This window comes from Candoia aspera, chromosome 14, assembly GCF_035149785.1.
Source record: "Candoia aspera isolate rCanAsp1 chromosome 14, rCanAsp1.hap2, whole genome shotgun sequence".
NCBI lineage: Eukaryota > Metazoa > Chordata > Lepidosauria > Squamata > Boidae > Candoia > Candoia aspera.
In genome coordinates, this window is record NC_086166.1 from 3,040,904 (window position 1) to 3,055,784 (window position 14,881).

General features: G+C 41.1%; 1 protein-coding gene across 1 annotated transcript in view; it reads right to left on the reverse strand.

Annotated features, from left to right (window-relative positions):
- Window positions 1–14,881, reverse strand: part of MAD1L1 (mitotic arrest deficient 1 like 1) — a 352,928-nt gene that overhangs the window by 279,855 nt on the left and 58,192 nt on the right. The gene's annotated exons all lie outside the window — the stretch shown is intronic.

A 14,881-nucleotide genomic window follows, 5' to 3' on the forward strand; every position in this document is an offset into this window, starting at 1 on the left:
CGACCGTTTGAATGAGTGGTAGTTATGACCAGTCCTCAAGTTCCAGCTGTCGCAGCACCCCCAAGATCACATGATCATGATTTGCAACCTTCCCTGCTGGCTTCCCACAAGCAAAGTCAATGAGGAAGTCAGAAGTTGCAACCATGTGAGGTCCTTGCTTAATAACAGCAAGCGGGGACTGCCTGAACCACCGTCACTAAGTGGTGTGGTCACATGATGTCACGCTTTACGACCATGTCTCTTAGCAATGGAAATTCTGGTCCTAAATACCGTCATTTAAGCGAGGACTACCTGGATGTGGAAGACTATATCTATCAAGTTACAGAGCACTCTAATAGGGTGAACTAGGTGCTTATTAAATCTAGTTTGTAGCACAGGGCATGATCCAACGGTCCTTTTTTTGTCCATTTACGACAACGATCGGAAGATGAGAACTTATGGGATGGAAGACCCACTCCCATATCAGTGATAGAGGACAGCCAGGAAGTCAGGGCAGGACTATGCCTTTGACTTTAGACAGGAAAAGAGCTTCAAGTTCAACGAATAGGTTGCTTCAGAAGACAAATAACTTCAATATCGCAACCCAGGCAACAGGCTGTTATTACCGCAATTCCCCTCTTTCTTGTGACTGTTGTTCAGTTACTGAAATTAGTGTGTTTACTTGTTTCCTTTGCCCAAGTTCTTTCGGTTGGGCCATTAATAACATATATCGAATATCAATTACAACGTGAAAAGATGCAACCCTCACTGGGGTCTCCTGAAAATGAAGCACTGCTTTAGCGGAATCATTTCCTAATTTAAAAGGAGCCAGGGAAAAAAAAAACACTCAATGATTCGAAGTTGGTATGGTAGAAATCGTGGTAATTAGAAAATGATTCTTACAGCTCATATCTGACAGGTGGTTGTAAATCTAACACATTTAAAGGGGAGAGTGGAAAGAAAGGAGAATAAATTGGCAGCCCACATCCCTCCCTTTCCCTTTCCTTATGGGGAAAGCAGTTAATTAGGTGATTTTTCTCTCCCTCTGACATGTGTAAATGAGAATCTGTTAATAGCACAGCTGTAACATCAATGATAAAAATTAAAACAAAGAAGTCAACTTGTCAAGCAAGTTCAGAGAGTGAAGGTAAGTCCCCGGGGACCGCAAAGACTGCCTTGCCTAAATCAAGGGCTATTTTTTTTTTCCAGAAGGTCTTCCCCATAAATCAGCAATGCAACTGAGACCTGAAATTAGCCATAGGGACTATCTTCCCACATGATTGCTCTTTTTCCTTTATACACTAATTTGAATTTGCATAACGTTTTACTAAAGTTTACTCACAACAATTTGGTAAGACGGCTTGCAACGATTACCATTTTTGCGGATGAGGAAAGAGAAAAAGAGGCAGCAACTTCCTGCATGTATCGATGCTGGCAGAAGGGCAGGAGTTGAATTCTAGGCTCGCAAAGCTAAGTCTTCTTCCTTGGCAACTCCCAACATACTCCCTTGCATTTTTTTTTTAAATCCGTTCAATTGTGTCTGATTCTTGAAGACTGCCTGGACAAGTCCCTGCAGTTTTCTTGGCAAGGTTTTTCAGAAGTGGTTGGCCATTGCCTCCTTCCTGGGGCTGAGAGGGAGGGACTGGCCCAAGGTCGCCCAGCCACCACACCATTTCCTTCCTTGCTAATGCCTGCTTCTCAATTCCTAGGACGCTACACATTTGCAACAGCTTAAGAGTGAACACAAAGAGACCAAACTTGTCAGCATGATGGAGATCCCTGATCGGGCATCAGGTACCCAAAGCAGCTGTTGGTTGCAGAGATCAGAAGTGATCAACTGTCATGGACTCTCATCATCACTCAACATGCCAACTCAAGCTTGGGTCTTCTGTGTGTCCAGGAGCACAGCCTCCAAGCTCCAACTAGAGCTTAGCCACTCTAGTAACTGCTCACACATAACTTAATTCAATTTATAATTTTACTCATTATTCGTATGGCATGTTCTAAAAATAATCTACTGTGCCAATGTTTTATATTTTATACACATTTTATATATTGTTCTGTGCACTTTTATGCAATAATGCTGTGTTCTGCTATGCCATATGAAATAAATAAATAAAATAAATCATCACTCAACATGCCAACTCAAGCTTGGGTCCTCTGTGTGTACAGGAGCACAACCTCCAATATCCTTCTTCACAATCTATCCCTCAGCTTCTTCATGTGCCAGCAAGCCATTAGTCAGCTATTATTATAGTCAGCCTGACTCCAACATAAAACTGGTATTCATCAGATTGGGTGGCTCCAAAACCATCAGGAATCTGTAATCCTATCACATCCAGGGCCAAACAAATCCCTTCTTTTGCTTTGTTCTGTGTGTTTACCTCACCCCTCAAAACACACTCAGCTGCAAGGTGGATGCGATGGACACCACCAGATGTGGAGGTGAATCCAGTGGCTTGTCCTAGCTTCTAAGAATTGACAGAGTGTTAAAATAATGCTTTCAGCAATTATTTTAAATTCTTTAAATCCTATTAAATATCTTGTAACAAAATTTTAAAATACTGCCCAAGAATGCCTCAGGCCTCCATTCATCGACAAAAATCTCAGTAACGCAAGCAGACAAAACACTAGTAAGTTAACAAGTGGCATTTCAGCTTCAGTCCTGCCATGCTGGATGCAAACTGTACAGTACTCAAAACACCAAAGGAAAACCTCAAGGCTGCAAACAATCCAAGCCAAGATGGGAATATGCAACAGCTCTTAATTTAGAGATCAAGACAGGGATTGATCTAGCCAGCTGCCTGAAATGAAACATCTCCAGCGAGGTAAGCAATAGCCACAGTTTCACAGACCAATGGAACCAGCATTATTTCTTAATAAAGCTACTATGCCTTGAGCACCAGAAGCCTGTTTTGAAATCAAAATCATCTTATTTCAAATGAAAAGAGACTAAAAGTCCCATCGATAAGAATGCTGGATCAGCCCCAACAGTCTTGCTATTTAGCCCCAGTTGTTCGGAGATGGATATTGTTTTGGTTAAAAATTATACACCTTGTATTCAAAGGAGACATAGAAACCTAACAAAGAATCTGAAGAAAGCAAGACATTCTCTTCTCCTCTGCTTCTTCAAGGAATATTATTTTGACACCTACACCTTTCAAGGAAACCGGAGCAGAGGTGGTGGGAGTCATTCCAGTGCAAATCAGGGCAAACACAACTCTGTCGGGCACCTAATGGGCCCTCGGAAAAAAGTGAGGAACCAAGGGGCTTACTGCCCAACCAACTACAACTTACTTCCACTTACAGATGCCTGAGAAACAAATGATGAAATGTTATGTTTTATAACTCTGCCCCTACTGCTTCTCCACACTGAGTTAACACATGTTTCTTGATAAACAAATGTGCTCCTCACTCAATTTTAAAACCAAAAACAAGCCTGTACTGAAGTCCTATAAATCAGTAAAAACGGACAGCTGGGAGGCAGTCTGGCATTTCTGGAAGCCATACAGATATTGGGATGTCAGCTTCCCAGCTAAGAATGGTTAGAATAGCATGAAATGGCTTATTTCCTCATTGTGGATAAAAAGTGACCTCTCTCATGCAGAGAAATCAAGTTTAGGGTGGTAGTGATAGGTATGTATATTCATATATGCCACTTGCCCCTGGGGGGGTGGAATATATTTGCATGGCACCATACAAGATTGTGTGTGTGTGTGTGTGTGTAGCTCATGTATGAGTTATGAGGAAGAAACATCACAAATTTACACACCAGTAAATCGACTACATTCTTCACTGCACATCTGTAAAGTCAAGTCTCCCTCAAGTCAAGCTTGACACCTGGTGACAGACATGCCAAGAGGTATTCTTGACAATACAGAAGGGGTTTCTCACTGCCTCTTTCTGGAATGGGATGTATTTTTCACTTTCAGACTAGTCTAAGCCCTAGGATTTCCTGGTAGTGTCCCACCCAAATACTAACCGGGTCTAACCCCAATCTAACTCACAAAGGTGCATGGAGGTAGAGCCTGGCTAAGGTCAAGAAGACCCAAAAATCCATTCACAAAAAGTGTCTAAGCAAAAGAGTGATTAAGTTCGTGAGTCTAAAGCAGCAATACACAATTATATCAGACGGTTAGGCGTGATACATGGTCACGGTCCAAGCAAAGGTGAAGTCTCCTACAGAAGCAAAACTAGGTGGTGGTTTCTGGGAAGCAGGGTGATACAGGTGTCAAAAACATTATTTCCAACAATCCAAATGGCCTGTCATGGGAGCCCAGATGCTGAGGCAGCCGAGGCCCTCCTGGACTCAGCTAGTGATAATTCACACTTCTTGGTGACACTCTCAAGGAGGCCATTACTCCCCTAAGCCTCCTATTCCCTTTTTGCTTGCTGTTCCTCCATATGATGGTGGTAATGCTCCTTAATTCATAGATTCAGATGTTGGTTCAGGATGAGAAAGGTGAACAACAGAATAAGCAGAGATGAAAGAGTTCCGGTATTGTGCTAAGGCCTCAACTTCTAAGAAAAAGAGACCTGAGGGATCAAATACTTTGCTCTCCACCCCTACTTTATCCTCTTCCTCCTGCTCTCAGGTGATCGTGACATCTGCAAGCTTGGAGGGCATTATGAGGACTCTTTCTTTTCATACAGACCCTTAAGTTCCTGCTGTGATCCAGGTCCTCTCCATCAGGTAGCAGAGCCTAGTCCAAGTGGAATCTCTTCTACTCCGTTCCATTTTCAGTCATCGTTTTCTCTCTGGAATTGAACCCCAGAGGAGACGAGTTTGAAATTACTGCCTCCCTTTAAAAGGGAATACGGTGCATATTCTCTCTGTGCTGGCTTGCAACATTCTGTTTGCATCAATGAGCATGCCAGCAGCAGGGATAAAGGCAATTAATTATTTCTGACGTATGGCTTATCTGCTGAAAATGTTGCAGGATGTGTGCAGCTAATGAGTAATTTGAAATTAATTGTTTGTTCATTCCATGAAAATTGCCGGGCAGGCATTCTAATCTGTTTCTCAGGTCCTAAACGTAGCAAAACGAAACAAAATCTAAAATGTTTAACTCCGGGAGGGTCTTCAGGATGCCAGGCTTGGTGGGTGGATGTTCCTATCAGGAATACAGGGCCAAGCCAGAGCCAGTCTGGAGCTGGGTGGCACCTACATTGAATAAGTTAAATAAATATAGTATTTTAGAATGCCGTAACGGCACGTGCATTTCCCCTCTTAGAAAGCGTTCCCTTGGATGAGGAATTGAGGGCATTCAGGAGGAGGAACAGCAGAAGCTCCTTGTCCAATCTGATGTAGCTCTTTGGCGTGACTCAATCGAAGGCACATTCAAGGGGACATTTTTAATGAATGGATGGCAAATAAGGTAGGCCAGCCACTAAAAGCATTCCTCCCAAATGAACTGTTTAAAGAATAATGACTATCCGCTTCCAATTGACACCAGTATCTTGCTAGTTTCATAAGCAGGTAGCAGAAGTCTAATCAAAGGAGGTCCACATTTATTTATTTATTTGCTTTAAAGACACCGATGGAGTTATTCAAACAAATTAGCAACATTTCTATTAAAACCGAACAAACTTCGGGGTTTATACCAAATCAACTCCAGTTGGATTTGTGTCCACGCTAATCTGCTATTCAGTCTCAATCTCGTTAGCATACCAGCCTTAATTGGCATTTCATCCCAGCATTGTGTCTCCAAAACGAACAAGGTGTAATTATGTTAAAAAGAGCAGTTCAACAGTTTTGAGTTTAATTCATGTCTTTCATCCAAACCAGAATGGGCACAGATGTTCTATTGCACGATCAGGAGAGAGACGAGGGTCTTTGAAACCACCATTTTTGAGCTGAAAAACTTTTTTTGAAAGTAAAGTTATTTAAGTGAAACAGGCAACACATGTATTTTCTTCCTTTGTTTTCGCTGGCTACACAGCATAAACTTTCAAAAGCGGGTTCTGCTTAATTTGATTTTTCATTTTCAAATGAACAGCTGTGTTTAAATCTAAAGAACTTTGTTTAAGCCTACAGAGGCACAGGAAAGGATTTGAACAAAACATCCTTCTGTAAACACTTGATTACCAGGAAATACGGTTTTCAGAATAATCTATCACTTTATCTTTTGAAATCTTCTTACCATTAAAATTCTCTTAAAAATATACACCCAAACATGTGTCCCTTTTTTTGTCTCAGATGTCCCAGAACAAAAACAATATGCATTTTGATAACGACGCACATTGAAGGTTAATGCAAGTGAGAACAAATTGGCAACCAGCAGCTTTCCAAAAACGTATAGGCTGATATTTAATAGAATTGTTAAAAGCCTTAACTCACTGAGTAAGTAAGGTGAAAAATACCTAAACAACTACATCAGTGTTTCTCAACCTTGGTAACTTTACAATCTTTGGACTTCAACTCCCAGAATTCCCCAGCCGTGCATATATATAGCTTCACCTACCTGCAAAAACAGAGCTTATTTCTTACGACTTTATACGCAAATCACAAAGGAAAATGCTTCAGGCATCAACCAGTCCCTACGTTCTGGATCCTAATGTAGTTAAAAGACAATTAAGTATTATGCCACTAATTTTACAAGAATACAGACTGCAGTTCTATCAATCTATTTTTATTACATGAAAAAAAGGAAGAGAAAATAGGAGAATCCTATTAGAGTATACAGTTCTTACATGTTTGTGTATGTTTATCTCAGCTGCATTAGTAACATTTAAATCAACTTTTGACAAAACAAATAAATAAATAAGCATACAAATTAGCATAGCGGACAAAACTTCTAAATAGTCCTTTGTGAGCAATTCCCAATGAAAAATGTTTGTTCATAAATAGAGGTACAAGTTTTTCAGACCTCTGCATCGTTGATGGAGAAGTAGTATCGTTATATCTATTATTCTGCCAACATAAAAGCATGTAATATTCATTTTTACTATCCTAATAGTTCCCACATTGTTATTCTAGCAAACAGCCCAAGTATCTGGGGGGAAAAAAGACCGATCTTCCAAAACAAAATCAGTATGTGAAATAATTTTTCTCAACAGGAGCCATTATACTCGAGTGCATGATCACCTGACATGAATATTATATTCTGAGTACCACCCTCTTCAACAACAAATGAACCAACTTTTGTTCCTTTAAAAGAAGTATTAAGTATTTGATAGATGAAAAATAACATTTTTTGTTGAATTAATCATAAATCTACGGAAGAAAGACATGTAGACACAAAATGATCTTTCAGTTCCTTATTCTAGGTCAGTCTACAGCCTGAAACTTTTAAAGCAGTCCTTTCTAACAGCCATTTGTAAGTAGCTGTTATGGGATTATTATTCTGTAAAAAACATGCTAAATTCTTCAACGTTAATGAAATTATTACCATTCTGCACTTTTAAACAGACAATAACTTTTATTGCAACTCCCTTAACAAGCAAATAAGCATCATCTGATATTGTTAATTGATTTAAGATAGATTCTCCAGACTCCACCCATATTGTCCAGTAAAAGGACTGGCTCTCCAGTTTTGTTTTGAGGTTCCCCTTAATATCAATCCAGCAAGTCAAAAGAATCTGAACTGAGTTGGCATACCTTCCTAATATAGCAGAAATGGGAATTTAGACCAGGATGGTCTACAAGGATCTGTAGACAAAACTTGCCGTTCCTTAACCCAATAAAGAAGATATGCCTCACACTTCAATCTGTAAAAAAATTATATGCATACACATAAATACACACACACACAATTGATCGATCGATCGCAGTGGCTGGCTGGGGAATTCTGGGAGTTGAAGTCTACCCATCTTCAAGTTGCCAAGGTTGAGAAACACTGATCTAAAGCAAAAACCAAGGGGGAAAAGATTCTGATACAGTACATTAAATTCCTGGAAATACACGTTAGGGTCATAAAAAGGAATGTCCCATGTAATACAAATTATCTATGGGAAAAGCTATGCACTTTATTAAGAGTTTTCACAACGCATATTGCTCGATCCAAAGAAATAATCAAGTGACTAAAGAACAGATGGTCTGAAAATCAATGTGTCGGTGGACTACGGCAGTCACTTACTCAGTGCAAATAATATTGACTAACCCTTTCAAGAATAGAGCAACTTAAACACTGCAGGCTTCAGGGACTTTAAAAAATTGAGTAATTAGAGAATAAGTGAAGGTGATCTCAAAGTTCCTTTTCTAGAAGAAGAAAAAAATTATGCCTTCTGCACTCCATTTCCTTTGTAACGCAATGGACTTAGCCACAACTTGATTTCCATTATCAATCAGTAATTAATTAATTAATTAAATCAATGGCTGTGCATACATTTTAGAATGCCATTCTGTCTGGAGCCCTTACCTCTGGTTTCTATAAATAAAGGTTAGCAGTTCAGTCTAATTAAATCACTCAGCAACTTTTCACTGTGGCGTGTTTTCTATACAAGGAGTCCTGCACATTCACTCTTATTTCCTACAAAGGGCCACAGGGATTTGTAAAATATTTGTTTTTTCACACTGTTGTTTGCTCACAGAAGCTAAACTTGAGGTCTGTGACATATCGCTAACAGAATGTGTTTTTGTTGCTCTGCTTCGTGAGATGGAGCAGACACGGGAACGCAAGAACTTCCCTTACATCAAGTCTTAATTCCCATGAATTCGTCTAATAAAGCCAATTAGCCGGCAATCATTAATTTGCATCTTACGGGAACAATTTTCCTTATGTAAATACGGACTGGAAGGACTTCCCTTTGCATTTCCTGAAGCTCTCAATATTTAACTGGATGACTAGATGGCTACTAGATGACTACTTCCTATTTTCTCTACATCATGCCCCAAATTATAAACCTTTCTTATCTCCCCTACTATTAATCACATTTTTTTCTTCTGAAACTTTTTAACATAACATGCACAAATCTGTACATGGTCTTCCAATGTGGTCACTTTGTAGATGGGTAGAAAGGGACGTGGTGGCGCTGCAGGTTAAACCGCTGAGCTGCTGAGCTTGCCGATCGGAAGGTCGGCGGTTCGAATCCGCGTGACGGGGTGAGCTCCCGTTGCTAGTCCCAGCTCCTGCCAACCTAGCAGTTCGAAAACATGCAAATGTGAGTAGATTAATAGGTACCGCTTCAGCGGGCAGGTAACAGCGTTCCGTTCAGTCATGCCGGCCACATGACCACAGAGGAAGTGTCTACGGACAAACGCCGGCTCTTCGGCTTTGAAACGGAGATGAGCACCGCCCCCTAGAGTCGGACACAACTGGACTTAATGTCAAGGGAAACCTTTACCTTTTTTAGAAAGATCCACATATTACTGGGGATGTTTGTTTAAATATGTTTCTCTCAGATTGATTCCTTGGGCCACAATGAAATGTTACGTATTGATTTGGAAAATATTCTGCAACGGCCTCTTGGTATTAAACTCGCTAAACACATAAAGAAACCGATACAGGAAATGGAATACACAACCATAAAATTATAAGGCTCCTTCGAAGCACCAATGAGGACAATTAATCCTGCATTAACCCTTCAATGAAAGTCTACTTTCAGAGCAGCAATGCTAAGTGAGCATTGTAATGATTAGCACTGACAAATGTAGAAAGGGAAATCGGGCATGCTGAAAGATCTACAAAGCATCAAAAGGTCAACAGCAAAAAGAACTGCAAGACACATGAACGTTAAGTTGTATTTTGAAGCCCTCAAGAACAGTCCTGAAGTTCGAAGGTAATATGCATGAGAAGCCAACAGGGATAAGGTTAGAAGCATTTGAAGAACAGTCGAATGCTTGCAAATCAAACTTCCGCTGGCTAAAATCAAAGCAGCCGAAAGGGCAACATAAATCAATGCAGCTAAATGGATAGGTAAATAATATCAAGAGAGGAAGTAGAGATAAATGTAAGAAAGGAAGCAGTAGGTTAAAAAAACTGGTTTTTTATATTAAAAAAAAACAGATTAAAAGAAAAACAACGCCCAAAGAATCTGAGCCAATGGACTCTTACAGGGACCTGTTTCAACCAGGAACTTTCTTCCTCGGTGGAGTGTTTCCTTCTTTAAATAGTTCCTGGAATAAATAAATGGGGAGGGGGGGGAAACGGGACTGTTCTCTCTCACAGAATCATTGCATCATTCAGTTCTTCCCTAGTGCTCCTCTTTTTGTTTAGACTCCATAGAAAGGGAGAGGTGCATTTCTCAAAGAAAGCAAAGATGAACTCCAAATCTCCCATCTGGTATCAAGTCTTCCTATCAAGATCAAATCATAATCACAGTAAAACTAATACTTGCTTACATATCCTTTCCCACATATTGCTATTGGTCCTCCCGCTGAACGCCAAAAATTTCCACACCAAAAGGTAAAAGTCTTCCACTTTTTCTCAATAAGCGTTTGGGGGTTTTTTTGCAAAGAGATGTTGCTGCATGCCGAGCGAGCAGTTTTCCACCTCTGCAGCATTTAATTTACTCTGGCCAAGGTGCTACTGTCCCTCAGGGGCGAGAAGAAAAGCTGCTGTAGCACTGGGTGGCCTACAATATTTTATTTTCATGCTGCTGCTTCCTTTAAGGATTACACCTAATTTACCCCAGTCATTTATTGCCCTCTTAATTAAAGGCCCATTCAAACGAACAAGCATTGCACGGAATAACTAATACGTTCTTGGATTGCTGGTCATCCAGCGTGTCGCTTTGTCAGCATGCAGCAACCAACGATATGGTAAAAAATCCACATATGATGATGATGATGATGATGATGATGATGCAGCAACTGCATTAATATCTGGTTGCAGGAATTTTCTTTATTTTCTTGCTTCCCAGCTTATGGAATGGACAGATACAAATGTCTAATATTTGGCCTTGGTAAAAGTTGCTTCCTGCAGCAAAGGCATTCCAAGCCTACTACTGCTACTACTAATAATAATTTGCTTCCCAAAATTGGGGACTTAGGCATTCATACAATGCCACAAAAATCCCACTTCTGCATCTGTTTCCTCCCTTCCCCAAACTGAACATCAATTCGTCTTGCAAACATCTTCCGTCCAAACTATTGTTCCTCACCATGGAACAACCCCTTCTGGATATGCAGAACACCCTCCCAGCTCTTGCTGGAGTCACTGATCTGCAAGGATCAGTTGGAGAACCAAAGCCTGCCTGGCATTGCCTGGGTTCACACGCTGCACTAAGCCATAACACAGTTGACTTGGTTTTGAGTTTAGTGAGCTGTGCAAAACCCTGCCATTCTGGATTGTAAACCTTGGTTCGTGATTTACTGGTTATAGAAGCCCAGTCATTGTGACTTATCCAAGCTACAGGCAAGCAAGCCATGGCTTAGCATGCATAAGTTCAGTAACTGAGTCAGATTCTTGATCCACTGACCCAGAGCTGCCTTCTCTGGTGGCAGTGGTCCTCCAGGGTTTCAGGTGCGACTCCTTATGCACACTGACTGTCTTGAACCATCAGTGCCAAGAATATTTTCAACATAGTTTTCAACACAGCTGGACAGTTGCTATTGACTTCTCCTGGTCTGCTTTTTCGACTTCTCAGTCTAGTCCACAGTCCTGGAGCTTCCTAAGGGTTTCCCACCCAAGTACACAGCAGTCCCAACTCTGCTTAGCTTTCTGGCAGGCCAAGGTCAACAAGGTGCGTCCGCTGGCTGCAATTCCCACAGCCCTGACCTTCTGTGGTCTCGTGACAACGCTGCCACTGCCAAGCAGAACCCAAATGCCTTGAGGAAAACCATCATTTCAAACACACTAAAGCCCACCCGAATGTGTGATGTTGTTTTTATTTAAAAAAAAAAAAGGTGGGGGGAGAAAAGAACAATGCAAAATCGTTTTCTGCCGAAGGTCAGTTGGCCTGTATTTCTAAAATATTTTGCCTGAAGAAAACCTTCAGGTGTCTCTGTAGGGAAAAGGGGGGAAAGGCACCCCCTTGTTTTTCAAAGTTATCTGCAACTCACACTGCCAAATTGAGTGTCAAAATTTTTTTTAAAAAAACAATCTGGACTCTTATCTCAAGATTCTTCCTTCCTTCCCTCCCTTCCACTGCCACTATTGTCACAAAAGTTCCATGTCCGAGGAGAATTTCCTAACACATATCAAGGTCACCCAGCATCTCAACTGTTTCTGTTTGTAGGCTACGACAACAGACAACCGGATGCCCCAAAGACAAGATTAAGAGGAACTGATCCTCTGGGGAGAAGACGACCACCAAGACTGGGGTAAAAGATCATTCTGTGCATTAACTGAGGATGCCAGTTATTAAATCTGTATTAAGAAGCAAGAGTGAAAGAAACTTAGCACTCCAGCCCACAACATCTGCGTTGGCTATGATCCACTTGCTTTCACATAAATGCCAACGGTGCAGTATCTGGGATCACAGATCAAAATGTTCCACCAGAAGAACTTGTTCCCAGAGGCTGTAAGCGTATTCGAATTTAGCTTTCAGCTACTTTTGACAACACCACCAAGGAGTGGATGTACTGTACATAAGAAGGCCTCAGCTGTTCCAGTCCTCAAAAGCAACCTTCCAAGGGAAGTTATGCAAAGTAACCATCTACACTTTAAAAAATCCCTCCAGAAAAATGTCCTTGTATTGCTTTTCCAGGAATGGAAAAATCCATTTAACTTTAGAGGGGGTTTTTTTGCAAGAAAGGGGGAAAAAAATCTAACCAAATACGCTTAACTAAACCTCTTGTAAAGAGAGAACAGGAAGAGTAAAGTGCACTCTGATAAAGGGCAATTAAGAGCATTATGAATAGGTTCAGTTGGCTGTGAGCAATCAATAGATCCCTTACGTTTTGTCCCTGCAACCATCAACTCTCTCTCTGTTCCCACAGAGGAAGCAAATCCATTTGCAGTGCAGGAAGAAACAAAAACCTGTAAGCAGAACCCCCCAAATTAAAGAGCCTCTCTTTGTTTCCAAAGTCAGCACAATTAGCACAAGGCACAGCAGCAAACACAGTCGTCACATTCCATTAAAAAGTGAATTTATAACATCTTTATGTAGCTCAAACAAATCAGCATCAAGGCTTCGGAGGAATGTATCCGTGCAAAGCAGCGCTGCGTGCCAACACCTCACGCTATCTAAGACAACAAACTGGAGAAGCTGGACGCACACTGGACGTGGAAGAAGTCTAATGGCGGCTGGGTTTTAAAAGCAAGCCCTATTTACGGAACCAATATTGAAACTCTTGTGCGCCTCCTCCTCTTTTCTGCCCTCTGTAATGGGCTACCCTGTCCCCAATCTTGGGTAAAAGGTAAAGGTAAAGGTTTCCCTTGACGTAAAGTCCAGTCGTGTCCGACTCTAGGGGGCGGTGCTCATCTCCGTTTCTAAGCCTTGGAGCCGGCGTTGTCATAGACACTTCCGGGTCATGTGGCCAGCATGACGACTCGGAACACCGTTACCTTCCCGCCGAAGCGGTACCTATTGATCTACTCACATTTGCATGTTTTCGAACTGCTAGGTGAGCAGGAGCTGGGACGAGCAACGGGAGCTCACCCCGCCGCGCGGATTCAAACCGCCGACCTTCCGATCGGCAGCTCAGCGGTTTAACCCGCAGCGCCACCGCGTCCCTTCCAATCTTGGGTAGGAGGCCCAATTTCCATCTTTCTCTTGTTATTACAATGGTCAGATTTGCCGTCCTATTGCTTATCACCAGCTGCGTGAGATCTCTCAAAATTATTAACAAACAATCCATTTTTGTAATACACTAGAGAGGTGAAAGTGGGAATGGACTTCTTAGGACCAATGAAAAGCGGGCAGGTTAAAGGACAACAAGTCTTATAAACGCACACCTAGTAATGGAGATTTCTCCTGGAGACTTTAAGATTTCCAGATATGGAGCTGGATACCAAGGCATCTTTCTCAGGATCTGGCATCCTTGCTGTGAATAATTTCCTCATTCTTCTTCCATTGGGTCTATCTCTTTTTGCTTGAGACCCTTGTCACACTTTGCTTTATAGTGAATAATGTATGCCTACATTTCAGCCAAAATGCCGAGAAACCAAACAGTGATTAAACGCCAGTTCAAACACCTGGATGTCCTGCAGAAAAATCATTTATAAAATGGAACAGATGAAAAGAAAGTGCTTAGCCTATTACAAAAAAAAAAAGTAAGAAAATGTCAACAGGCACGCGCCTTAGCCAGTTTTAATTTAGTACAGTTTTGATTATAATAACTTTACAAGTTGCGCAATACATAAATAATGACGGCGTAATGGAAAATAGAACAAACATTTAAACCGAACACTCTGTCGAAGCAGCGGCAAAAACAGTCTAGCGCAGCTAGAGAGATGACACCCTGAAAAGAAGCAGGTAATAAATTTAAAGAAATAAATTATGCTCTCAATTTGCTCAGTCACCTTGGGAAGAAAGCTCAACACTAATTACCTAATAGCTACAGTTCAGTGACTGCTCTTATAGCATCTTCTTTGGACTCTGAGAGCAAATCAGGAAATCCTTATTTCTGTTTGATTATTAGATTAAAAAAAGAAGAAGAAGAATTGTTGGCCTCAGAATGTAAATTGTGTAAGACAAACTAAAGGTCAAGAAATTTCCTTAAGCGTTGTGCAAATAAATTGATAGATGGGAATATACTGGTAGACTCTGTAATTTGAAGTAGAGGAGTAAGTCAGAGGATAACATTAAAAGCTGGCGACACCGAGAGGGATCCCTGGTTACTCCTCCATTCTGCAGACCCAGAGAAAGCATTAATCTAGTAACTCAGAACCATCATCCTTTTTCAAGAGTTATCTTGCTCCCAAGCTGAAGCTCGCATTCCTGAAATAAGGATCCTAAACACCAAATGAAAAGTTAACATAATACGTAAGAAGTATCACAAATATGAACTCTGGGGGGGAAAAAAACTATTCCTTACATTTAAGGCAAGAGGAACAGTATATCTCTAAGCTGATGG